We start from the raw sequence: 12626 nt of genomic DNA on the forward strand, positions 1-12626 counted from the left end.
TTTTCAGCTGAAATAAACAAACAAGTTATCTCTGTGTGTTTACATCTCATCCAAACAGCTCCATTAGTTCTTTGGAGTCAACTATTGGTTCCTGAAAACTTGACTTCCCCATCCAACTTAGTGTTTTTTTTTTAATTCCAAAAGGCACTCCACTATCACACGATCCCTATGCTCTGACACAAACCCGTTTCACCAATTTCCCTAGCCATTAATCCACTCTTTCAATTTGCCTTACTATTTAATTTATTACTATTACCTTTTCTTACTCACCTTGTCTTGCCAACTATTTTTTCCTTTTCCTTTAGTCCTTGTTTTCTCTTCAGATTCATTCTTATTCCTTTGCAATCCTACTCCTTATTCAGTCTTCTCTCCCATTAGATAGAAATAGAATCTGGCCATGTATATTGTTTCCCTTTATATTCTCTTCAATTTCTTCAAATTTCTTCTTCACAAATTCAATCTCTCAGCTTGTTCACAAGAACAAATTTCTCCAAATCATCTACAAGATTTCTTCTTCTTAATCAGTTGCAGTACATCTTTCTTCTCCCACTCCCCTCCCCCCCAACAACTCTCTCACAGAGCCCAGAATTAGAATCACATGGGCTGGCAATCAGTCATCTCTAACTCTTGTTATATGAACAGCCTGTCTTGTTTATATAGTTTCTTCTGCACAATTCCAGGTAAGTGATGTGTTGCAGGCTGCTTTTGCCTACTATATTCCTCTTATTGTTCTTTGAGTGATCCTCAATTTCAGTTCCTTGGAAACTGTATTGTTCCATCTAATTGGATATTATCATCTAGCCAGTCTTCATCCACCTATTTTTTTCTGTGCAGATATTAAGTCCACACTCTTTTAAATGATTGTGGGTCTTATTTACAAAGCTCTACAATTTTAGGGGGATTTGGTGCAATCATACAGTGCTATATGCAACTAATTGGCTTATCAGGAGGACCTTATCATATATAGGGAATTTCTCTTTGACTTTGACACCACATTAGATCTCCTTCTTTAATCTGGTGAATACCTTTTGATGAGCCATATGTTCTCTCCACTCCACCATTTTGTGCCTTGCATGATGTTTAGTATCAGGGTTGTTAAGAAGTTATCTTTATTATTATGTATTTCAAGTTATTTTGAATGTTTTGATATTTGTATTATAAATACCTTGTTTGTAGTATTTTGCTCTGCTTTTTTTTGTAGTGAAGGAATGATAAGCCCAATATTCTCTCAACCTTTCAGTCAATTGTGTCTATATTTATAAAAATGTAGTCTGCTTTGGAATATCATTCACAAAAGTCTACTTATATTCCCTTCTCATATTTTCATCAAGGATGCCATTGATGTGTGTATATATTACTCATTAAATTTTATAAAGATGAGAAAGTAGGCTTATAGGTTGGTAATTATTCAATTAATCATACTGTACTAGGTGCTACTGATGCAAAGACAAAAAGGAAACACTCCCTGTCCTCAAGGAACTTGCATTCCATCAGGATATTATTTTCTTAGTTGTTTTTTTTAATAATAATTTTTGAGTTTTTCCCCCATGACTTTTGTACCATCTTCTCTTTTAGATACGCCTCGAGAACTGATCTCCCATTCCTTTCCAAATTATACTGCTACCAGCAAAGACCTCTTCTGTGTATATTGGATATAGTTTGAATGCTTTTCTTATGTTTGTTTTCTTCAGTGCCATTTCTACTTCCTCAAATGGAAACATCTGGAACTATTATATTCCAGTGCAAATGTGATAGGTCCACTATGCTTACTGGTTAAAAAAAAAGTTTGTTTATTTAAAAATATTTGCAAATCTTTTCCATTTTTGTCTACTTATTCTCTCTTCTAGTTTTATTTTTAAATGATTGTGGGGAGATTTTGCTTGGTTGAGTCTTTTATCCAGCTTTCATTACCTGTGTTTTTCTTTCCATTGCTTCCAGCTGTTTTGTAAAAAAAAATACTGCTCATAATCTTGCATTGTCCCTTCTCAGTGAGATTTTATGAGTAAGCTAGATGATGTTGTTGATAGAATGCTGCATTTGGAGGCAGAAAGAACTGAGTTCAAGTCCCCACTCAGACATTTACTAGTTGTCTGACTGTGGACAAGTCACTTAGCCTCTGTCTGCCTCAGTTTCCTCATCTGCAAAATGAGGACAGTAATAATACCTATCTCACAGGGTTGTTGTGAAGATCAAATGAGATAACATATGTAAAGTACTTTGTAACTCAAAGTACTATATAAATGCTGGTCATTTTTGCTATTAATAATAATCATAAACTTGCTGACTGGTGTTGACCTTATTTGTCATATCTCTCCACTTGGCAAGGCATCAAGTGTTTGCTATCTGAGGTAGTGTAGGGAAATATTTTATCATATTTTTCACAAAACCTTATGTATTCATATTGTTTGAACCTAGCTTGATGTGGCTAGACATTGGCTTACCCCAGAGACAGTTCCCAAGGAAGCCAAATAGCTGCAGGGAATGCTTGGATCCCAACCAGGTCCCTGTTTTCCTTCAGTTGTGTACAACTCTTTGTGACCCAGTGGACCACACTGTTCATGGGGTTTTTGTAGCGAAGATGCTGGATTCCTTTTCTAATGGATTAAGACAAACAGGAATTAAGTGATTTGCCTAGAATCATGCAGCTAGTAAGTGTCTGAGGTTGGATTTGAACTGAGATCTTCTTGACTCCAGTTCTAGCGCTTTATCCACTGAGCCATCTAGCTGCCACCCAGCTCTTTGGTCCACCTAATGCTTGTTTTTTTTTTTTTTGGTTCCCCTCAATAGAATATTTATGCCTCCTGATACACATTTCAGTGGGGCTTGCCTGGGAGCTTCCCTCTCTACAAAACAGCTTAACTGTCATGTGCAGTGTGTGCTGGTACTCTTCTCTGAAATCCTGTATAGTATAAACATTGCAGAGACTGAGGAGGGGAGCCTTCAGGATTTCCTTCTCTACCAAATGATCAAATAAATTTTTTTCTAAAACTATTCCAGATTTTGGAGTTTATTCTCATAACCAACGGTTTTCCTAGGTCCAGCGACTCATCTCTATGAGTAATAGTTTCAGCTAGGTAAAAACATCTTAAATATGCAGAAATCAATTCTTTTAAATGAGTTTGGGCTAAGACGTCTTTTGCAGTTTTTTTTGAAGGCAATCAGGTTTAAATGACTTGCCAGGATCACACAGCTTAGTGTCAGGTATGTGAGCCTGATTTGAACTCAGGTCCTCTTGACTCCAGGGCCAGTGCTCTATCCACTGTGCCACCTAGCTTCCCCTCTGTTTCAGTTCTTAAAACCTCATGTTCTATGCTCATTCCCCTTGGCTCTGGGCCTCTCTCATGTGTATGGCCTCTTTGAAAGAAAGAAGGACAGGATCCCTTGTTAATGTCCTGCTCCCACAGCATTTGAGAGTTAGGAGAGATGGTAAAGAAAATCTAAGGGAATATACAGATCATTGGATGAACTCCCTAGCTAATCCTGACCTGTAGCACACTTTATGTGGTTCCAGCACAGGCAACTGGAGTCCCATCTGCTCCACTCACACAATACAAATCTAAAAACCCTTTCCCCTACTTCTGAGAGCTGTCCCCTATCATGAAAAAGCAATGAAGGCAGCAGGAGCTGTCTTACTGTGGAGAATTTAGAGGAAGCTATAGGGTGGAGGTGGGGCTGGCCATAAATAGTAGGCAATAAATGCACATGCCAAGGCAGAACAGTGAAGGAAATAAACTATACCATTCATTGAATGCATCCTATTTATCTCAATTTTTTTCTGCCTTCAACTAAAGCCTAGCTGGGCCAAGCCCCTGGCTTTTGTGGACTCAGAGTTCCACCTCAGCCAAATAATTGGACTTGAGTGGTTGGCCTGGCACAGTTTGGACATTTTGGGGAATAACGAGGTAATCCTGTTCCTTTCCATATAATGTCAGTAGAATCACAGGTCAGCTATGGGGTTTCATTTTCAGTACTGTTGAAGCATAAGTGTTGCATCCCAATTCACCCTGGCACTGTGGGACTAATTTGATTCTTGGAGTGGTCATCCCTTAACTACATTTATTTGCTGGTCAGACTTGAAAGGCAAATAAATATTACAGGAATTCCTAGAGGAAAATATGTATTAGGGACTTATCTGTCCTGCTTCTTCTGTTGGAGCCCTTAAATTGTTTTCGAAGGAAAAAACCCCCCGGTGATCTAAAGAACAGCCATGATTAGCAAGCCCTTGTGGCAGCGTGGTTAGCAAGCTAGCCTTTGAAGGCTTAAGTACCAGGGCTGTCTCTCAGTGTACTGGATATGTGACACTTAACCTCTCTGTATCACAAACAACTCCTAAAGATTGCAGAGAAAGTACCATCTTACCCAGTTCCCTCCGTGGATGAAATCACAGATCTAGTCTGTGTCTCAAAGCCATCACAGTGCAGAAGTGGTGCATCTGCCTCATTCTGTTGTGTCAAATAGTTAACTCCACCAAATTAGGTCTGTGGGTGTGGGGTTGGGTGGGATTTATAGTCTTATTTAGATGGGGGGGTGGTGAAGGAGTGGAAAGTTAGATTTCAGACAAATTGGAGACAGTTTGAATATATAATCATGTCCTTTGTATTGTATAATACCACTGATGTTTACCAGCAATTCATGAACTTATTCTTTTAGGCCCTTTGGGATTTATGGGGAGAACAATTTATACTACTAACGATAATGATAATAATAATTATAAATATGATAGTTAACATTTATATAGTGTTTAGTATGTACCAGACTCTGTGCTAAGCACTTTACAATTATTATCTCATCTGATTCTTATAACAACCCTGGGAAGTAGGTGCTATTATATTCCCCATTTTATAGACAAGAAAATTGAGGCAAACTGAGGTTAAGTGATTTGCCCAGGGTCACACTGCTAGTAAGTGTCTGAGGCCAGATTTAAACTAGGGTCTTCTTGACTCTAGCCTAGTGTTGTCTCCTCTGTGCCACCTGACTAATTTTGATTTACTAACAGGACCTCGGACATCATGACTTGAAAAAAAAGTCAAACCAAACTTCTCTACAACTTGTATCAGGACTAGAATAATAGTCAGGACTAGAATAATAGTTGACATAAGTGCTTTAATTCTTTGCAAAGTACTTTATGTATATTATCTGATATGAATTTTACAACAACCCTGGGGAAGGGAGGAGGGTATTGATGAGAAAACAGAGGCTCAAGAGGTTAAGGGACTTGACCACAGTCACAGCTAATGAGTGTCAGAAGTAGAATTTGAATTTCAGTTTTTCCTGATTCTAAGTTTAATTCTCACTTGGGAAGATGTGAGTCCAAATTCTGTCTCTGTTGTATTGCTTCTGTAGCCAAACTACTTGTTTGGGTAGCAACAGCTGGAATTCATGGAATATGGGCCAGGCTGCTGAAGAAAGCAAACAGAGCCATGGGAGGGAGATAGAGTTTTTCAAAGAGAAGCCTCTGTAATCAATAAGAACCTGCAGAGATCTAAGGGTTCTGTGGACTGCCTCTGATAGCTTATCTCATGTTTTTCAGGCTTACTGGACCCCTCACACATCCAGATACTCAACATTTTTGTAATGAATCCAGAATTAAAAAATTACCTTTTGAGAGCTGAAACAGTGTTTTACCTCTTCCCCATACTAATGTATTTAGACTTTTGAGAGTCAGGGTGGCAGAATGGATGGCTAGAACATTAGGCTTGGAGTTGGCAAGACCTGTGTTCAAATCCTATCACATATATAAGGATTTGGAAACAGAATCATTTACTATCCCACTTACTGTATGATGTTGGGCATACAGCTATATGATGACAGTGACAACCCACATTTAAATAACACTTCGCAAAGTACTTTACATGAGCCTCAAAACCAAAACATAACCCTGTGATGAAGGTATTATTAACCCCTCTTTTATAAATGAGGAAACTGAGGCTGAATGAATTTAAGGCTGAATGCTACTTTCCTATTCAATAAACTTCAGTGGCTCCCTATTACCTCCAGGATCAAATATAAAATCCTGTTTGGCCTTTAAAAGTTTTTCATAATCTGGGCCTTTCTTAGCTTTCCAGGCTTCTTACACTTTACACTCCATATACTCTGTGATCCAGAGATACCAGCCTCCTTGCTGTTTTTCACAAAAGACCATCTCCTGATTGCATTTTCACCAGCTGTCACCCATGATTGAAATAATTTCATTATTTGGCTCTGTCTCCTGGTCTCTTTGGCTTCTTTCTAGACTCAGCTAAAATCCCACCTTCTGTAAGAAGCCTTTCCCAGTGCTCCTTAATGCTAGCGTCTTCCTTCTGAGATTACCTTCAATTTATCCTGTACATATCTTGGATGCATATAATTGTTTGCATGTTGTCTCCCACATTATACTGTGAGTTCGTTGAGAACACGAACTGTTTTTTGCCTTGTTTTCCCTTAGAACTTAGCACAGTGTCTGACACACATTAAGCCTTTAATGAATGCTTACTGACTTTGCTTGATTTGACTTGCCTAAGGTCACACCACTAGTAGTGTCTGGGGCAGAATTTGAACCCATGTCTTCCCAACTCCATACATCTAGGTGTACTTTCTCTCCCAGAGCTGTAGTTTATTTTTTGAATTGCTTCTATAATAAAAGCCACCTAGTCTAGAATTGAAGTTTAGGAATAAACAGATGGAACTAGAGTTTCCTTTATCCCCTTGGGATTTTCACTCTCCTTTTTGTGTATGCTAATTGTTTTAATGACAGCTTTAGTGCAGACTTGGACGTGGTATAAATGCAATTGCTAGTGAAGAACAGGCACAGCTGACTGCAGTTATCCTACTATGGACTTTGTGTTGAAGCATAAAGTGCCAGATTACATTAATAATTGGATGACAGTGCCAATTCTGCATAATGGATAGAGAGCTGGGCCTGGACTCAGGAAGACCTGAATTCAAATCTGGATTCAGAAACTTACTAGCTCTGTGACTCTGGGTTAGTCACTTAACCTGTTTGCCCTAGTTTCCTCAACCAAAAGATAGAGATAATAATAGCACCCACCCACAGGGTTGTTGTGAGGATCAAATGAGAAATATTTGTAAGAAGTATTTAGCGCAATGCCTGGCACATAGCAGGTGCTTTGCAAATGCTTATTCCTTTCTCTTCTTCCCTTCATATTACCTCTGGCACATTGTGGCAAGGCATAACAAATTCTGAGATGAAATAAAATCACACTGTCCAGGGCACACTGTCCATAATTTCATCTCCAGAGGAAGGAGAGTAAAGTAACATAGTTTAGTAGAAAGCACACTTGATGAGGACCTGGTTTTGAATATCAGCTTTGCTGCTTTTACTACCCCTGTGGTCTTGGGCTAGGCACCTCTCTGGGTCTCAGTTTTCTCATCTGTAGCATGAGAGGGTTGAACTTCTTGACATTTAAGTTCTTGTCTATCTCTATGTCTATAGTGTTAAAGAGAAGAAGTAAAATCAATATTATGTGGCGTGTTGTATCTGATCATTCTTTTATTTGGGGTAATTTGTCCTTATGAACTATCGGCAATTGTTCCCAGGATCTTAACAAAGATGCATCTTTCTGGGGTGTGTCCTATTGCTAGTGTTTACATAAACGAATTTCAATGGCATTCCTGTACAGGATACTAGAACAGTGATTCAGGTCTAAGTCCAAGGCACTTGATGAGAGCATGCCTCTGATCACTAACTGTATAGAGAGAGGATAATTATGCTCCCATAGGCACAGTGAACTTGAAGGCTGGTTATGACATGGTCCTCTCCTCAGATCTCACATTACTTATGTAATACAGTGGAACTTATACACAGAAATATTTACTTCAAGAGATATAATCACAAATATATGAACTTACTCCCTCCAACTCGTGAGAGGATAATCCTCCCCTCTCATCCCCCCTCCCCACCTCAGTCTGGGGAGGGGAAAGTGATTAGATTCATAGCTTAGCTCTTTCCCTATAGAGCATAGTCCCTCTACCCCTTGGGCTCAAGTCCTAGATGCCCTGGCTCTTAGGGTTCCCATGCCAGGCTGGCTGACTGGCTGCACCACACTGCCCACAATCTGGGCTCCAAGGTCACTATGGCTCGAACTCTAGTCCTGTGAGTATCACCTCAGGCACCTGAAACTGAGAACAAACAACACAGAACAGAAATGAACACTCCTGGGTCCATTTCCAAGGAACAAGAGAAGCCTCACTGGTTTAGTTCATGGTTTCCACCAGCAACAGAAAAGAGTTGGTGGAAAAAGTGCAGACAAGATTATGATGGAAAAGAAAGTGAATGGCTCAATGTTGTCAGTTTTAAAGAAGCAGGAAGCCAATCAAAGGAGGCCATCCCTATTCATACAGTAGGGAATGCAGTGGGCTCCACTCCAGTGGGCAAACTGGGCATGCTCAAAAAGGCCCTTCTAAGGCATCATGTTAGAACTGGGCATACCAGAGAAACCTGGGCTACCCTTACTTAGAACCCTAGAGCATTAGTCCTGGTCAAGACCTTAGCGATTATCTAGTCCAGGCTTATCTTGTAATATGAATAGTTTTCCTTTTCTCTGTTCAGCTGGAAGGTCTGGATTCATTCAGAACAGGAATCGACCTAATAGAAAGCATCTAGTTAAATCATCAGGAATAGGAATTGCCTCGACAACCTCCCCAGCAATTCCAGACTTTGTTCAAATACCTCCAGTAACAAGGAACTCTTGACCTAATGAGTCAGCTAATTCTGTGTTTAGAGAGTCCTCAACATTAGGAAGTTTTTCCTTATATTGAGTCAAAAACTGCTTTCCTGAAGCTGCTTACAGTCCTAGTTTTCTATATTGGGCAAAGTAGTTTAAGGCACTTCTCAGATGCCACTTCCTACACGAGGACTTTCTTGATTGCCTAGCTGTTAGCTCTTAATCTTGTGTTACTCTGTGTTTGTTTATTTGTACTCATACAGTATCTCTCTTTCCCTCCTTCCACCTCTCTTTCCCCTTCTGCCCTGTCAACTTCTTGAAGACAAGAACTACAGTATTTAGGTTTTGTCTTTGTATCCTCAGTAATTTGCACATAGTAACAGTTTAATAAATGCTTATTGAATTGCTGAAAGTAGAAAAAGTCATTCTCTCTAAGCAGTTGGTGTGGTACATAGAATCTTTGACTTGGAGTCAGAGAGACTGAGGCTTAAATCCTACCTCTCACACTAGATATGTGATCATGGGCAAATTTTTTTTACCCTCCCTGTCTCCCAGTCCCGGTTCAGTTTCCTTTTCTGTAAAATGGAATTTTTTTTTGTAAAATGGAATATTAATTTCCATAGTACCTGTCTAATAGATTTGATGTGAGGCTCAAATAAAACGTGTATGAAATGCTTCATAAACCTTAAAGTTTACTTATTAACATTCCAAATGACAGCCCTTCAAATAATTGAAGAAGGGGATCCTGTTTCCTCTAAGTCTTCTCTTTTCTCAGCTAAACATCCCTAGTCCCTCTGGCTGATCCTCACATGGGATGATCTCAAGTCTCCTCACTATCCTTACCTGTCTCCAGATTTGGTCTAGATTGCAATTTCCTTCTTGATGTGAGAACCAGAGCTGAGCACAGAATTTCAGATGTGATTTAACCAGGGCAGAATGATGTTGAATGAGTGGATATTCCAAAAGATTGGAGGATCTTAGCAGCAGTTAGTATGATTTAATTCAAAAAATGCCTATCAGATATCAGGCACAAAGGTAATAAAACATCTCTAACCTCAGGGAATTTATACTCTATTAGAATATTGTTAAACCACTTTAACTAGGATTTTGAGAGTGTTTTTCCCTTTTAGAATGGGGAACTCTACCAATATAAGCTGACAGATTTCTCTGTAACAGTCTTAGGGCAGAGGGTCTTAACCATTCTTGTGTCATGGACCCTTGGGAAGTCTGGTGGAGTCTATGGATCACTTTTCAGAATCATGTTTTTAAATGCATAGAATTATGCATGATTAAATACATAGGATTACAAAGGAAACTAATATATTGAAATAGTTATAAAAATATTAAAAAAAACATGTTCATGAATCTTAGGTTAAGAGCCCCTACTTTAGAGAGTTGCTTGGGAGCATGTAGAGGCTGAGCAATTTATCCATGGTGACTCAGTTAGTATGGGTCAAGAGCAGGACTTTAATACAAACCTGCCTCTGGTGCTTAACATATAGTAGGTGCTTAACAAATGTTGACTGATTTATCCAAGGCCCATCCTCTATTTATCACACCAGTCTGCCTCATTACTAGTAAACTTACTCATTTGAATTTAAACAACAACAACAACAACAACACCAACACAGGCTCATAGATCTATAGCTACAAGGAATCTCAGAGATCATTTAGTCCCTCCTCCTCATTTTGCAGGTGAGGAAACTGAGGCCCAGAGAGGTGAAGTGATTCATCTAAGTCAGAGGTAATGAACATCAAAGGTGGGATCTGAACCTATTTCCTCAGACTATAGCATCAGTGCTCTTTCTATCTACCATGTCAGGCTGTCTCTTTCCTAACTGACATGTTTTCATGGGCAGTTTTAAGTATATGTAATATGCTCATAAATCTCTGATGCTATGAGTAGATGATTTCTAAAAGCACTTTCCAGCACTACTAAACAGTACAGCTAGGGGCCCTCTATCCCCTGAAGTGGACACGTTATTAAAATTCACATTGTATATTTCTACTGAGTTGGAACCAATGTTCATGTCTTACATAATTATAACTTCAAATAGTGCAAATTACAATGCACGTGACCACTTCCAGAGGATTCATTATTTGCACTAATCAGGATCTCTTTGTATTATACAGTAAATATAGAATGTCAAAGCAGGAAGGGCCTTATAGGTCATCTACTCACAGAATCATAGATTTAATGCTGGAAGGCACCACAGATGTCATCTTCAAGTTTATTTTACAAAAGAGGAAATAGATTCAAAAAGATAAAGAGTTTTTTTTTTCTTCTGGGATAGCATCAGCAGCTTCCTCCTAGGAGCAGTGATTCAAGGCCAAATCCTCTGAGTCAAAGTCTAGTGTTCTTTTCATCCTAGTTCACTTCCTTATATTACAGATGAGAAAACTGAAGCTCACAGAATCTAAATGACAAGCCTAAAATCTCATAGCCAGTTGGTAGCTGAGACTAGAATCCAGGTTTCTTGCCTCCTAGATGAAAGTTTCTGTGAAAAATAGATAAATGATTCAATGACTCTATTGTGGAGGCAGTTTTGCTTAGTGGGTAGGTCCTGACTCAGAAATTCACTAGCTGTATGACCTGGGTAAGTCATAAACCTCTCTCAGCCTCAGTTTCCTCATCTGTAAAATAATGGCATTTACCTCACAGAGCTGCGGTAAAGATCAAATGAGATAATACATGTCAAACACTTTGCAGATCTTTAAGTGTTATGAAAAGTTAGTTACTACTACCAGTACAACAACCACAACTACTACTACAACTGCTTTTATTATTAGCACTACTACTACTTTTATTATTATTATTATTAGTAGTAGTAGTAATGTGTAGATAACCTAGCACCAATTGGCCACTCAATTTTCCTCCTCAACTTAGATATACAAAATGGGATTTTAATGAGAAAAACTTCAGGAATGGGCCTAGTTATGAAGAGAAACAACTAAGATATCTTTCCCTCTGAAAGTTCAGTTTAAGAGAGACAAGGATAGCTGACTTACTGTAAAGGAAGCCATCATAGAGTAGCTGCTAGGAATGGGGGAAATAGAGGGGATTGTCTCTAGGCTAAAGTCTCTCTATACTATGTCATAGGAAAGAATTTTTCTTTCTAGGAATAGCCCTTAAAGAGAAGGACTTAAAGGGTAATAACAGAATTGTACTTCTTTACTCTCCTTCCTCATTCATAAAGGCCTTTTCCTTAACAATTAAGGGGGTCTGGTCTGGGAGCTAGGTGGGAAAGTAAATAGGGTATAAAGCCTGGAGTAAGAAAGACCTGAGTTAAAATCTGGCCTCTGACACTTACTAGTTGTGTGACCCTGGTCAAGTCACTTAACTCTGGCTGCCTCAGTTTCCTTTGCCTCACTTTCCCCATCTGGAAAATGAACTGGAGAAGAAAATGGCAAACTAGTATTCTTGCCAAGAAAACCTCAAATGAGGTCACAAAGAGTTGGATGTGGTTGAAATGACTGAACAACAACAAAACTGAATGTTTACTTTTAAATGATAGTCATTGCAGCTTTCCTAACAGGTTTGTATTTCATCGTCTGTACATGTGATTAATTAGTCAGTAGGTTGAGGTGGGCTGTGGAAAACACTTCTTTGGAGATCATTGTTTTTCTTCTAGAGTTTATTCAGTTTGCAAAAGGATCTCATAGACTTACAAATAAAATATATTTAGGGTCGTTTTTGTGCTGAAATGGTATTGGCATATCTAGTTTCTATTTTGTGGTCCACTTTTCTCTTTACTGACGATTATTTTTCAAGGTGAATGTTGACTCAATTCCTGTAGCAGTCTGCTACATTTCATCTATCTATCTATCTATCTATCTATCTATCTATCTATCTATCTATCTATCTGTCTGTCTGTCTGTCTGTCTGTCTGTCTGTCTGTCTGTCTGTCTGTCTATCCTTATTTTTAACTATCTGAAGTGTGACTATGTTATCTCATCTATACA

The 12626-nt window shown here is 38.8% G+C and overlaps 1 protein-coding gene across 2 annotated transcripts in view; it reads left to right on the forward strand.

The window, feature by feature from the left end:
* Positions 1 to 12626, forward strand: part of LOC110217341 (ferric-chelate reductase 1-like) — a 115684-nt gene that overhangs the window by 32424 nt on the left and 70634 nt on the right. The gene's annotated exons all lie outside the window — the stretch shown is intronic.

This window comes from Phascolarctos cinereus, unplaced genomic scaffold, assembly GCF_003287225.1.
Source record: "Phascolarctos cinereus isolate Bilbo 61053 unplaced genomic scaffold, phaCin_HiC Scaffold_5;HRSCAF=322, whole genome shotgun sequence".
Lineage (NCBI taxonomy): Eukaryota > Metazoa > Chordata > Mammalia > Diprotodontia > Phascolarctidae > Phascolarctos > Phascolarctos cinereus.